We start from the raw sequence: 13,697 nt of genomic DNA, 5'->3' as shown, positions 1-13,697 counted from the left end.
AAAGTTACTTGCAAAATCAAATTTCAAGTAAATGAAACTTGGAAATGAAATATTACATACTCATGGTATTAAACAATATCGATTAATAATCGATTTTAAAGGTCTTTCGGGTGAAAACCTTGCATGTTATGGCAAAATTAGTATAAATTCCAAATATGACAAAAAATAATCCATTAGATGTGCTAGATGTATTTTTAATAAAAAAAAAAAAAAAAAAATTGGCCACAATTACATTATGTTAAAAATGGTGGACCCTTAATTTAATCAAGGGAGATCAGTCAGTTTGTCATACTGAATTGGTTGCACAACGCTTCCACATTAAAACATAATACTCAATAAATTCTATTTTTACTATTTCCATGAAATCAGTTTTTGTAATTTATATTAATTTCAACATAATACATGGGTTTCATTTGTAATGCATTGGTTTAAAACACCATTACTCTACACAAGCACTCAATATACTTTGCTGAAATTTAGAACTAATTCCATTTTTATGATTGTTCATCCCTTTTTTTTTTTTTTTTTATAAACTCGTGTTCACTTGGATGTAAGGGGCTAGGAAAGATTAACAAGATATTTGTTTGTGTTACATTTAAACTTCTGCATATCAGTACAACCAGAGAAGCAGGTAACAGGAAGGAAATTCCAAAGTCTAGCTGTTTGAGGGAACAAACTATTAGAATAGAAAACTTTCTGGCATTTAAGGACATCAACAGTGACGGGGTGAGATTTTATTGCTAAGTGGGTTTGTCAGGGATATGCACATTGATGGGGGTGGATACAAGTGAAACAAGTTCATCAGAACACATTCCATTAAAATATTTATAAAACAGGCACAGTGATGCAACATTGTGACGATGGGACAGGGGTTGGAACTTAGTTGATAAAGTGGGGCTCGATAAGATTAACAACTTTTTTTTTTTTTTTTTTTTTTTTTTTTTTTTTTGGACCCTAAGAGGGAGAGATGTGGGTAGATGCACCAGCCCAGATGTGGCAACAATACTACTATGCAAAAATTAAGGTTCATATCTTAAGAATTTTATTCTGACAAGTGGGTGGGTGAGTTTCTTTTTTTTTTTTTTTTTGGCGGAATGGGGGGGGGGACGCGAGGGAATCTATTTTTTAGTAATTTCTTAATGTATTGTCAACTTATTTATGGTGTATTACTCTCAAACCAGTTTTTTGTTAAAATCGTTTCCTCATTTTCTTGAGTAAAAAAAAATACTTAAAGATGTGTATATTTTTGGTATAATATTAAAATAAAAAAAAAAAAAAAAATCAATATGGCGATCTATCCCAATCTGTCTTGTCAACAGAATTATCTAGATAACTAGTTACTTCCTGCTTGGAAGTAGATAAGCATTTCAAGGTAATTTTCAGGCTTATTTGTGTAAATCCGTGCATATATATTTTTCTTCAAAGCCTCTGGTCTTGATGAAGGAGAGACTAAAACTTGTTGCTATGGGTTCAAATGATTTGAAATAACAGCAATGGGAAATTTGATTCCAAATATTTCTCATGTTATCCCCTCTTTTGGAAATAGGATACAATTATGAATATCTCCAGTTTCAAATAATCCTTATACACTGAAATTTATTTTATGTATGAAAACCAAAGAGGGGAGATATAACATGAGAAATATTTGAAATCAAGTCTCCCCTTGCTGTTATTTCAGATCATTTGAAACCATAGCACGTTTTAGTCTCCTCGTCATGAAAGCCAGAGGTTTTGGGGAAATATCAGATATTTTGTAATTGATATGGAAAACTAGGAAAACAAATGACCATGATTGAAATATTGATAAACGTGCAGTATCTGTCCACACACAAAAAAAAATCCTTTAAAATTACCACTATTACTGGTTTTCGAGGGTGCTGAAAATGAAAATAACAGTTAAAATCACAGGAAACGAATAGTTTCCAAGATATGAAGAAATTATAGTTTTAAAAGTGAGGGATCACTTTTCTATATTTTTTTAATGTAAAATGAACACCTACTTTATAGCCACCTATAGTGGGGTGGAAGCGTCTGTTATTTTATTTTTTTTTTTGGGGGGGGGTTTATTTAGTAATTGTGGCCTGGTAGACCATCACAAAACCTGCCATAAAAAAACGTGTTGAAAAAGAGTATTGCATTTAAATTTTCCGCAAATAAGTATTTTTCGGGGTAATAAGAAATATTTTATAGTATGTGCAAACGCATACTTTTGCTTAATACATGGAAAAATACTTATTTGCAGAAAATTTAAATGTGATATTCGTTTTTAGCACACCTGAAAACCTATGGAAAACAACCTTTTTTTTAAGGAATGTTTTGTGCTGGTCTACCAGGCCACAATAAACACCGCCCCTTAAAATATGACCCCCCCCCTGAAAAGTGACCATAAAGTGTGTGCTCATTATGTTAAATTAATATATGATCCCCCACTTTTTGAAACAATGTTCGACCTTAAAGGCAAATGTCACATAGCCCACTACAAAATTAAAGCCATTAATTTTCCAATGAGCCTTCATTTGTTAAATTCTGATCAATAGTCGCTGAGATTTTGAACTTATAAAATTGTTAAAAAGGTGGTATATGTATATATGGATGTATCTATACTGGTAGTCAAATTGAATATTGAAATGCTCATATCTTTGGTTCTATGGCACGAAACTTAAATGAAAATTTGTAGGCTTTTAGAAGATTATAATACTATTCTATGGTTAAAATTTTATGACAATTGGTTAAAAAGAACCTATATTTTCAAACCAATAAAATATGCCCAAATTTGCCTACAGTTGTGTGTGTGTGTGTGTGTGTGTGTGTGTGTGTGTGTGTGTGTCCGTGTCCTGGCAAGCAGCTTTGGTTTTGCTGCTTCAATTGGCTCCCCTACATTTGTCGGTTTTGCGGCTTCGGTTGTCTCCCGTGTCCTTGCCAGGCCACTAATCTATTATATAAAAGGCTGTTTGGCTCTGTCTCCATATTTTCAAACTCTATCTCCTCCAAAACCAAATCTTAGGGCCTTTAAATGATTGTAATTTTTACGTGCTGTTCCTTTATGCATCTTTAGCCGGTTAAAATTGTTTTTAAGGAGTCAAAAATGGGTCATAATTGAAAAAAACGTTAAACATTTTGTACATTCATCTTAGTTTATTTTTAATTTTTAATCGGTTTATGCGTATGTTACGTTGGTACAGTGGTAACGTCATCAGCTTTGAATGCTACAGTTTTGGTTTTGATTCTAGCTGATGGCACCTAAATACTTTTTTTTTTTTCTTTTGAAATCACAACTCTAATATATATCAAATCTGAACACATTACATTATCGTATTTAACCATATTTTATGCTCAAGTAAAAGACCCCCCCCTTCCGCTAATGTGTGTGTATATATATATATATATATATATATATATATATATATATATGACTAGCCTGGATACCCCGCATTGCCCAGAGGTGTGTTGAGCAAAAAAAAAAAAAGTGGTAGTAGGCAGGCTCGAACCCATACCACAAAGAAGGAAAAGAATGTGAGAAAAAACGTGACGTCTTTGCTGTTGCGTCTATCGGCAAACAGAAGTGGTGAAGATTTAAATTAAGGCTCTCCTCTAATTATGTGGAAAAAAAGGGGATGACTTTCGAAAATATTGGCGAAACAAAACAAAAAAAAAAACAAACAAAAAAGACAAAAGACCTTTCCTTGTAGAAAAGTATCCCGTTGAGGGTGAAGGAATTAATGTTTTTAGCCAATTTTTCGATATTTGTCATCCAAAGGGTTAAGCTTCAAAATGATGCCGATCTCGTGAAAATCTGTCTCTGTCGAAAGTTTTAGGCATGCGTACATACATACGTACATACATTTAAACAGACAGGTGAGATTTATATTATAGATATTCGTTTTGTATACGCTAATCTTATGGCTAGTAATTTGTCAAGTATGCTGTAAACATTATTCTAGGATTTGCTACTACATTCGATATTCAAAACCAATGTATATCTAAAAATTCTTATTCAATGGTGATTATGACGTTGGTGTTGGTTGATAACTGTCGACTGTAACATAAGTTACAGCAATGCTTTTTTAACAATCTTTTTTATTCTTTTTCATACAAAGGAATCACTATTTATCAGGGTCCAGAGGCCACTTGAGGATGAGGGTTAATGAGTGTATAGTGGTCAAAGGGAACAGGTCGTATTCATTGTTAGTTGTAGAAATTTAGTGAATTGGATTGCTTAAGGCGATGACTCATCAAGAATTTGTTTATGTTGGACTTGAAGACGAACATATTGTAGTCAGTTGGAAAGCAGGAAAACGGATGAGTTTTACAGGCGTGCAATCCTAAGAAAGAAGCTTTGTTCATGGAATCTACATTTAGGTTTAGGCACAGATAAAGATTAGGGAAGTTATTGATAGTGGTTTAAGCTAGATGAGTGCTTTCCGTGAAAGTTAGGGTGGGGAGGGGCATAGATTGGAGGTCAGACAAGCACTTGCCATGAAAATAATGATAAAGAAGAGACAGGCTCACAATGTCTCTTCTGTGGGGAAAGAGGTTGCAGGGAAGAGAACAGGGCATCCCCCACTACAAAGTCTATTTTGAACTCTGTCTAGGTTGGATAAGTTGCTTCTAGCAGCTCCTGCCCAGATGTGGTAACAGTACTCTATCCTTGGATATACTTGGCTCTTATACAAGTAGAGAATTGCATCAGCAGTGAGATATCTACTGAAGCGGTACGATGCCACCATTTTTCCATTTTTTCTTGGCAATGGATTTAATGTAAGTGTTCTATCTCAGATCAGGAGTAAAGGTCAGACCTTGAAGTTTGTCAAAACATGGAGCCTCCCCCCTTTGAAGTGTTGCCATAGATGTTAGTGTTGTCAGCATAAACGTCTACAAACACTTGTGCCCCCACGACGTGAACACCCTCAACAGACCCGACAAGCTGCAAAATCCCACCCCCACACTGTAGAGATCCCTAGATGTAAAAGATCTTTCTACTCCAGTAGTTTCTTCCCCAGAACCGCTAGACTTTGGAATTCCATTCCAGGTCACTGCTTCCCCAACTGTACTGACATGCATAAGTTCAAGTGCAATGTGAACCAACATCTTGCTGCCCAAATCCCTACATAGTACCCCAGTAGTTGTTTCCCCTGATAGTAGCCCCCTACACCAAAGTGGCAATGTACCTTGTTTGGGGTGAAAATGTAATAAAAAAACAAACAAAAAAACGTAATAAAAAAAATCTTAGTATATGATTTGGGAGATCATTGATGTAGATCAAGAGAGTTGAGCCCAGGATAGACCCCTAAGGGACTCCAGCATTAATACTGTGAGCTTCCAATTTCTGCTCATCAACCACTACTTTTATGAACTTATCAAGAGGGAAATGATTTAATTGAAAAGACATTTCCAGCTATACCGTACCTGGAGATTTTCTGGAGTAGACCTTTATACCATACCCTATCAAAGGCCTTTGATATGTCAAAGGTAATTGCCCTAGAAAGGAACCCTCTGTCAAGATTCACTAATCATGAGATATAATTGGTAGTACATCTGCTCTACATCTAGCAGAATGAAAACCATATTGCATGTCACTGAGGAAATTATTTTGCTGAGGTGGTTCTTATTTTAGCTTTTGTTTTTAGATACAATGTACATTACCAGCTGTATTGGTCCAATATTGACTGATATCCAAGATGTTCAAATTTGTGTTTATATATATATATATATATATATATATATATATATATATATATATATAATGTATGTGTGTGTATGCTAATAAAGATAAATAACTCTCTCTTTAGTAATTTTGCTAAACTGATTTTTTTTAGGATGATTATTTAGAAATGGTTACATTTTAATAAACGTCCAAACCGGACAAAATGCCCCCCCCCCCAAACCCATAAATTGTATCAATGTTAGTTCATTGTAAATAACATGGTACAACAAATGAAAATTAGCTAAGTACAAATCGGTTTGATTTGTCAGCTTAAATGCTATATAAGGTTTAAGTTTAAATCTAGGTAGCATCTATATATGTAAAGTAGTAGCGTTTGTGTGTCTGTGTGTACAACTCTCTTACAGCTCATACCAGTGGACTGATCGTGACCAAACCTGACATGATGCCCCCCACCCCACCTAGGATGGTGCGCACCATTTTTCAAGGTTAAGGTCATAGCATACGGGTGTGTGTGTGTGTATATATATATATATATATATATATATATATATACACACACTCTTCAGCCCACGCCATTGGATCGATCATGACCAAACCTGACATAATCTCTGACCTAGAGATGGTGTACACTATTTTTCAAGGTCAAAGGTTAAGTTCGGGACATTGCGCAAAGCGCAGATATCTTCACTTTCATAGCTTCTATTGTTTGTACCAATAAATTTGCTCATTTGTTTATTTCAACCTTAATAATACATATGATAGATCATCCTCTGCAAAAGTTTAAGGTCGGAATAACAAATAGCTATTTTGGGTATATGTACTATTCTTTAATCTTGGGTAGAATATGCATATATCGCACACATTTGTCCAAGCAGAAGTTAACAATAAACACAAAAAAAACCAGTGAAAATACTTTTCTTTAGTGTTATCACCGCACGAGTTAAACATTTACACTTTCGTAAAAGTGCAAAATAATAATGATCGACTTATGTAAACTCATAAGTACACAGTTCAGTCAGGAACAAGAGGGGGGGGACTACTACTCTTTTCAATCCAAACAGCGGTTTCTTTTATTCTTTATAGTCTTGAGAAATTTGTAGTTATCTTTGACTGTCTGCATCTCTTTCTCTCTCTCTCTCTCTCTCTCTTTCCCATTCTCTGCATCTCTTTCTCTTTCCTCCTCTTTCTCTTTCCTCCTCTTTCTCTTTCCTCCTCTTTCTCTTTCCTCCTCTTTCTCTCTCTTCCTCCTCTTTCTCTCTCTTCCTCCTCTTTCTCTCTCTTCCTCCTCTTTCTCTCTCTTCCTCCTCTTTCTCTCTCTTCCTCCTCTTTCTCTCTCTTCCTCCTCTTTCTCTCTCTTCCTCCTCTTTCTCTCTCTTCCTCCTCTTTCTCTCTCTTCCTCTCTTCCTCTCTCTTCCTCTCTTCCTCTCTCTTCCTCTCTTCCTCTCTCTTCCTCTCTTCCTCTCTCTTCCTCTCTTCCTCTCTCTTCCTCTCTTCCTCTCTCTTCCTCTCTTCCTCTCTCTTCCTCTCTCTTCCTCTCTCTTCCTCTCTCTTCCTCTCTCTTCCTCTCTCTTCCTCTCTCTTCCTCTCTTCCTCTCTCTTCCTCTCTTTCTCTCTCTTCCTCTCTTTCTCTCTCTTTCTCTCTCTTTCTCTCTCTTCTCTCTCTTTCTCTCTCTTTCTCTCTCTTCCTCTCTTTCTCTCTCTTCCTCTCTCTCTTCCTCTCTTCCTCTCTCTCTTCCTCTCTTCCTCTCTCTCTTCCTCTCTTCCTCTCTCTCTTCCTCTCTTTCTCTCTCTCTTCCTCTCTTTCTCTCTCTCTTCCTCTCTTTCTCTCTCTCTTCCTCTCTTTCTCTCTCTCTTCCTCTCTTTCTCTCTCTCTTCCTCTCTTTCTCTCTCTCTTCCTCTCTTTCTCTCTCTCTTCCTCTCTTTCTCTCTCTCTTCCTCTCTTTCTCTCTCTCTTCCTCTCTTTCTCTCTCTCTTCCTCTCTTTCTCTCTCTCTTCCTCTCTTTCTCTCTCTCTTCCTCTCTTTCTCTCTCTCTTCCTCTCTTTCTCTCTCTCTTCCTCTCTTTCTCTCTCTCTTCCTCTCTTTCTCTCTCTCTTCCTCTCTTTCCCTCTCTCTTCCTCTCTTTCCCTCTCTCTTCCTCTCTTTCCCTCTCTCTTCCTCTCTTTCCCTCTCTCTTCCTCTCTTTCCCTCTCTCTTCCTCTCTTTCCATCTCTCTTCCTCTCTTTCCCTCTCTCTTCCTCTCTTTCCCTCTCTCTTTCCCTCTCTCTTTCCCTCTCTCTTTCCCTCTCTCTTTCCCTCTCTCTTCCTCTTTCCCTCTCTCTTCCTCTTTCCCTCTCTCTTCCTCTCTCTCCCTCTCTCTTCCTCTCTCTCCCTCTCTCTTCCTCTCTCTCCCTCTCTCTTCCTCTCTCTCCCTCTCTCTTCCTCTCTCTCCCTCTCTCTCCCTCTCTCTCCCTCTCTCTCCCTCTCTCTTCCTCTCTCTTCCTCTCTCTCCCTCTCTCTTCCTCTCTCTCCCTCTCTCTTCCTCTCTCTTCCTCTCTCTCCCTCTCTCTTCCTCTCTCTCTCTCTCTCTTCCTCTCTCTCTCTCTCTTCCTCTCTCTCTCTCTCTCTTCCTCTCTCTCTCTCTCTCTTCCTCTCTCTCTCTCTCTCTTCCTCTCTCTCTCTCTCTCTTCCTCGCTTCCTCTCTCTCTTCCTCGCTTCCTCTCTCTCTTCCTCGCTTCCTCTCTCTCTTCCTCGCTTCCTCTCTCTCTTCCTCGCTTCCTCTCTCTCTTCCTCGCTTCCTCTCTCTCTTCCTCGCTTCCTCTCTCTCTTCCTCGCTTCCTCTCTCTCTTCCTCGCTTCCTCTCTCTCTTCCTCGCTTCCTCTCTCTCTTCCTCGCTTCCTCTCTCTCTTCCTCTCTCTCTCTCTCTCTTCCTCTCTCTCTCTCTCTTCCTCTCTCTCTCTCTCTTCCTCTCTCTCTCTCTCTTCCTCTCTCTCTCTCTCTTCCTCTCTCTCTTCCTCTCTCTCTCTCTCTTCCTCTCTCTCTCTCTCTTCCTCTCTCTCTCTCTCTTCCTCTCTCTCTCTCTCTTCCTCTCTCTCTCTCTCTTCCTCTCTCTCTTCCTCTCTCTCTCTCTCTCTTCCTCTCTCTCTTCCTCTCTCTCTCTCTCTCTCTTCCTCTCTTTCTTCCTCTCTCTCTTCCTCTCTTTCTTCCTCTCTCTCTTCCTCTCTCTCTTCCTCTCTCTCTTCCTCTCTCTCTTCCTCTCTCTCTTCCTCTTCCTCTCTCTCTTCCTCTCTTCCTCTCTCTCTCTTCCTCTCTCTCTCTCTCTTCCTCTCTCTCTTCCTCTTCCTCTCTCTCTTTCCCTTTCTCTCTCTTTCCCTTTCCGTGTATTTGTTCTGACGGTGAAGTCCTAATGTACAATTAGGAACATGATTTAAACAATATAAATGTGTAACATCTGGGTGGAGGTCTGTGTCTTTTTAGTGTTCATTTACTTAGTCTTACTGCTTATATTCTTTTCACAGACATAAGTTACTAAAATTCACTAATTCGATCCCTTTAAAGTGGCTCTGCCTCACCCTTTGTCTCTTTTGCTTCGCCCCCCCCCACATTTCGCTACCTCAATTTTTTATTCTCTTTTCTGTACTACTGTACTTAAACGGTACTCAGCTTATGCATGTTGAATAGGCTTCCTCTTTCATAGAAGTATGAAATTCACAAGCGGTCCCTAGTCGCATGTAGAATGTATCTTTTTGTACTTTTGAAACAAGCGTTAAAAAATGTTTTTAATCCTTTTTCATTCAACTCTACAAACTGGGTCATGTTCATTCCCAAATTACAATATTGCCTGAAGATAATTCTAATTTTTCTGCCTTCATTGTTCTAAAGTGTTTAATTGGCGCTACTTAACCTTTTTAGTTGCATTCCTTAAAAACGATGCTGGGATCACCAAATCTGCTCTACTTTTCAGATGCAAATATTTTCATCAAGTGTCATATTAGACTCAGCAAAAATATTGATCCTGTTTTCAACATGAGCTTGCATGCATGCTTGCAAACTGACACGCATATTGGTGTGCAATCTGACAAACATGCACCTTGCATACGCACATCAACATTCTTTTGGCCATCAAATTCTACTCTTATGATTCTATGTTGTGTTAGCAATATTTTGTCCATACTTTTACTTGATCAATCATGAATGCCATAATGTATTTTGAAAGTGCCCCCCTCCCTCCAAAATATGTTTCAATCCAAATTCTAATCTTTATATTGCATTATTTCTTTCCCATATAAATTTAAATTTTGTTAAACCGTGTCAAGAATGAGGCTGTATTATGAAACATTAACAAAAACAATGAAAAACAAAATAAGATAGAAAAAAAAAAGTAAGCAAACTAAAGCTGCATTCAAACGCTGCCACCATGTGGATGGAGTACCTACTCGAGCTCTTTTGATGGTCAAATCCGTGATCCTTGACACTCAGGATGAGAACAGTAGTCCAAAGAATTCAAATACGATTAAATGTAATTGTAAAGAAAAAAAAAAAAAATTTGTTTTCACTTGCAATTTAAAAATAAGCAAAGGAAAAGGTTTTGAGATTTCAATAGAATTAAACTTCATCAGGGTTTTTACTAAGATTGAACAAAACCATTTAATGTTTTTTTTTTTTTTAATTTTTTTATTTTATTTAATTTTTTTTTTTTAATTTTTTTTAAAATCCTGTTTTTTAAATCGGTACTATTTTTTTATAGCAAGTATACTTTAACGAAAATATGAGAATTTAAATTGATGCGTTTATTACAAGTATAGCTTATTATTTGAAAAAAAAAAAAGTTTTAACTGCTATAGCAGATAAAATATGGAAATACATGCTATATACCCTCTCATAATAGAATTAAAAAAAAAAAAAAACATGTTTTTCGTGTGGACTTAATAATTTTTGGTCTTTTTCTCCCTCTTCATCCCTTTGTCAATTGGTAGAGTTTCAGGGTATGCCATAGCCAATCGTAAAGTTGCCATTCAAAGTTTTTGAAATTCTAAATTTGTTTTTAATCTTCAGAAAAAATCGTTGATTTAAATCCCCTTCTGCTTAATTAAGGAACTCTCATCTGTTAATGGTTCTTATTCGCACTAAAAGAATGATTGAGAGTTCTTTGGTTAAGAAAAACATGGAAGTCATAAAAATGGAAGTTGGTTATATGTAAGTTAATTGTCACACATGTCAACATGCAAAAGGGGACATTAAACTGAATATGATCATTATCAAAGCTAGACTTGAAGTAATTTCCGAGTTAAGATGTTTTCAATGAAAAAAATGTGAACGTTTTAGAGGTTTCCTATTCATTTTTCTTATTTGATAAAAATTTGTTCACAAAAGAAATTCTGTTTTTCCCAATCAAATTCTGATTCGCTGCCAGTTTTATCATTGTTCTGATAATCTTATGATCGTTCTAAAAAAAAAAAAAAAAAAAAAAAACCCACAAAAACTGGTTTCAAAAAGAAAACCAGTTCTTTGATTTACATAAAATGGCCCTTTGGGAATATGGCTCATAAAAACTTTTATTACTAAACTATAGGGAAAATAGAATCTCTGTTTTATAATGTATATGGAAAGTGTTCATATGCAGCAGGCACACCTCCCGTTTTTTTTTTTTAATTTTTTTAAATTTTTTATTTTTTTTTTATTTTTTTAAATTTTTAATTTTTTTTTATTTTTATTTTTTATTTTGATACAATTGATTTCCTTTATTTATTCACTGCTACAAAGTGGTAGCAAGTCTTTTGCTCTTTTAACACAAACATTTTGAGGCGTAATTCGGTTTTTATTTTATTTTTTACTAATTGATAAAATTAACATTTTTCATCTACAATTTTTTTTTTTTTGTGAATATGATTTTAAGCGATATGATAACCAATTCAATTAAACTGTACAAAAATTCGATTTAAAAATAAAATTGGAAAAGGATCAGCATACAGCAGCTGATCTTAATTTTTTTTATTTTTATTAAAAGATAAAATAAGAACTTAAAACATTGTAGCATTTGGAAAAAAATTGATTTAAAAAAAGACTTTCATTGAATTTTTCTTACAATAAATTTAGAAAACTTGAGGGGGTGCAGTCTATTAACTAGAAATAACTGAAGATTTCTTAGCAATGCAAGGTAGATATAGTTTAAGTATGGTTTTATTTAGTTTATCTTGTATATAATTATAAAAAATTTAAAAAATAAGGAGTGAAAATACATCAAACTTTATATTATCAGGTCAATAAGGATGAAAATGAGAGGGAAATGGAAAAAAAAATCTTTTTAGGCCATGGAATTTCCAAACTAAATGCTTCTCATGAGAAAAAAGCCGGCAATATACAAAGATAAGGGTAAAAAGATAAAACCGACTTAAGAACATTTAGATTAGAAATGGAAAAAGTAAGGGATATGAGGATTAATGAAGAACAAGAAAAGAAAAATTGAAAAAAAAAGGGAGAAGAATATGAGGAAATAAAAAAAATAAATAAAATAAAATAAATAAATAAAAACTATAAGAGGGAGTAGAATAGAAAATTATATGTAAAGAATAAAAAAGGCAAAAAGGAAAATGTCCAAAGCTTTATATGTAATTTAACTCTAGTCCTTGGAAGAGTAATCCGGATAAAATGACAGTAATTCAATATAAAGTTTCAAAATTGAAATCTGATACAAAGTTCAAATAATTTTCAAAAGAACTTCATATGCCCGTTATCGATCCGAAAATAAAATCCAATGTAAGTTCCTGGTTAAAAAAAAATCATCACAAGAATGTTGTTTATTGGTATGAAATCTGAATAACTCGTATGTGTATGCATAATAAACAGCCTTTAAAGCTGAAGTAAGTTTCCAAGAAAAGTGGATAGTTTAGAGGTTGGGACGTTATATTCGGCAAAGAGTAGCTTTAAACTTAACAAAAAAAAAAAAAAAAAAAAAAAAAAAGAATAGCTTTATATTCTTTGGAGGAAACTGGGCAATTTGAATTTATGTATGACCCAAAATTGAATTTATAACGGTGTTTCTATGAAAAATCATTTTTGCAAGTGAATCGATGGAAAGATTCCAAAAGACGTCAGTCAGGCTCAAAAATAGAGGTAAAATAAACTATACAAAAGCTTTTATAAAAAAAATAAACAAAACATTGTAATATAGCATAATCATGTTGACACCAGTTCTTGCCAGATCACCAAAGTTAAGCAACGATAATACCAGATGGGTGACCATTTGGGAATACTATAGGGTGGCAGAACAGCACTGTCAAAGGAGAAAGTTAGGTGCCTCCTTCTCTTCACTAGTTTGTGGGAGACACTTCGCTCCCCCCCCCCCTCGATCAGGGTAACGTGAGATCATGAAAAGCAGGTGAAGGACACAATCAGGATTAATTCTGTTCACGGTTTCGTATCTCATTGTGCTGCGCAAATCTTTTGGGTACAATGGTCAGGATAATCGCCCAGTATGAACACTGCTCGAACAGAAAGAAACTGCAACCTATCTGTACAACTGCTAAGAAAGCGTGGCACGACATCAAAAACACTTCCAAGAAAGCGTGAATGGGGTTGAGAATGATGAGCAACAATGAATTCATGAATGTCTTGAAGGAACGGGAGAGATAAATGCAGTTGTAGCATTCGATACCTGCATCAGGCAGGGCACCACTTGAATATATATCTATATACTAGTAGGCCACTCGGCATTGACTGGTTGTAAAATATGCTTAAATATATTTTGATTAATGCAGATTTCGTATTTATATTGTACCCAATATATATAGTAATGATTTAAAAAAGTTAAAAAAATGAATTGTGCGCCACCACTGAGAATTGAAGCCAACAATTTATTTTTACTTTTGACGCTAATGCTTGAGATATGAAGACATGTCTGCTGCAAAGCTAAAAATTAAAACCTGAGCCGATATTACTATGGTGCGCATGCATATTCGTAATGCCTTCATTCGACCTTCACCTAGCAAATTTAATTTTTTTTCAAAATTTTCCTCACTTTTGTACAGATTTTCCCGGGCTAAAATCTGAACAATT

The 13,697-nt window shown here is 35.5% G+C and overlaps 1 protein-coding gene across 2 annotated transcripts in view; it reads left to right on the top strand.

The window, feature by feature from the left end:
• Positions 1 to 13,697, top strand: part of LOC145277542 (transcription factor E2F5-like) — a 94,801-nt gene that overhangs the window by 43,490 nt on the left and 37,614 nt on the right. The gene's annotated exons all lie outside the window — the stretch shown is intronic.

This window comes from Euprymna scolopes, chromosome 6 (genome assembly GCF_053919585.1).
Source record: "Euprymna scolopes isolate OS-2025 chromosome 6, ASM5391958v1, whole genome shotgun sequence".
In the NCBI taxonomy this organism is placed as follows: domain Eukaryota; kingdom Metazoa; phylum Mollusca; class Cephalopoda; order Sepiida; family Sepiolidae; genus Euprymna; species Euprymna scolopes.
This window is presented reverse-complemented; position numbering and strand designations above follow the sequence as displayed.